The following is a 1,312-nucleotide window of genomic DNA, read 5'->3' on the forward strand; positions in this document are numbered from 1 at the left end:
CAGCAAAACTGCAAGTTTCATGGATTTCCATCTGAAGATCTTTTTCAGTTCTTAACTGAATTCTTGCAGATATGTGATACTGTTAAGACTAATAGAGTAGATCCTGAAGTCTACAGGCTCATGCTTTTCCCTTTTGCTGTAAGAGACAGAGCTAGAGTGTGGTTGGATTCTCAACCCAAGGATAGTTTGAACTCTTGGGATAAGCTGGTCAAGGCTTTCTTAGCCAAGTTTTTTCCTCCTCAAAAGCTGAGCAAGCTTAGAGTGGATGTTCAAACCTTCAGACAGAAAGAAGGTGAATCCCTCTATGAAGCTTGGGAGAGATACAAAGGACTGACCAAAAAGTGTCCTTCTGACATGCTTTCAGAATGGACCATCCTAGATATATTCTATGATGGTCTGTCTGAGTTATCAAAGATGTCACTGGACACTTCTGCAGGTGGATCCATTCACCTAAAGAAAACGCCTGCAGAAGCTCAAGAACTCATTGACATGGTTGCTAATAACCAGTTCATGTACACTTCTGAAAGGAATCCTGTGAGTAATGGGACGCCTATAAAGAAGGGAGTTCTTGAAGTTGATACTCTGAATGCCATATTGGCTCAGAATAAAATATTGACTCAGCAAGTCAATATGATCTCTCAGAGTCTGCATGGAATGCAAGCTGCATCCAACAGTACTCAAGAGGCTTCTTATGAAGAAGAAGCTTATGATCCTGAGAACCCTGCAATAGCAGAGGTGAATTACTTAGGTGAACCTTATGGAAACACCTATAACTCATCATGGAGAAATCATCCAAATTTCTCATGGAAGGATCAAAAGCCTCAACAAGGCTTTAATAATGATGGAAGAAACAGGTTCAACAATAATAAACCTTATCCATCATCCACTCAGCAACAGACAGAGAACTCTGAACAAAATACTTCTAATTTAACAAACTTAGTCTCTGATCTGTCCAAGGCCACTGTGAGTTTCATGAATGAAACAAGGTCTTCCATTAGAAATTTGGAAGCACAAGTGGGCCAGCTGAGTAAAAGGATCACTGAAATCCCTCCCAGTACTCTCCCAAGCAATACAGAAGAGAATCCAAAAGGAGAGTGCAAGGCCATTGACATAAGCAAAATGGCCGAACCCAATGAGGGAGAGGAAGACGTGAATCCCAAGGAGGAAGACCTCCTGGGACGTCCAGTGACCAATAAGGAGCTTCCCTCTGAGGAACCAAAGGAATCTGAGACTCATCTAGAGATCATAGAGATTCCATTGAACCTCCTTATGCCCTTCATAAGCTCTGATGAGTATTCCTCTTCTGAAGAGA

General features: G+C 41.7%; 1 non-coding gene across 1 annotated transcript; it reads right to left on the reverse strand.

The window, feature by feature from the left end:
• Positions 1-252: 252 nt before the first annotated feature.
• LOC112739860 (small nucleolar RNA R71) lies at positions 253-360 on the reverse strand. The gene has a single exon (XR_003170795.1). It is a non-coding gene; the product is annotated as a small nucleolar RNA R71 (small nucleolar RNA).
• Between the last annotated feature and the right edge of the window lie 952 nt (positions 361-1,312).

Source organism: Arachis hypogaea, chromosome 13 (genome assembly GCF_003086295.3).
Source record: "Arachis hypogaea cultivar Tifrunner chromosome 13, arahy.Tifrunner.gnm2.J5K5, whole genome shotgun sequence".
Lineage (NCBI taxonomy): Eukaryota > Viridiplantae > Streptophyta > Magnoliopsida > Fabales > Fabaceae > Arachis > Arachis hypogaea.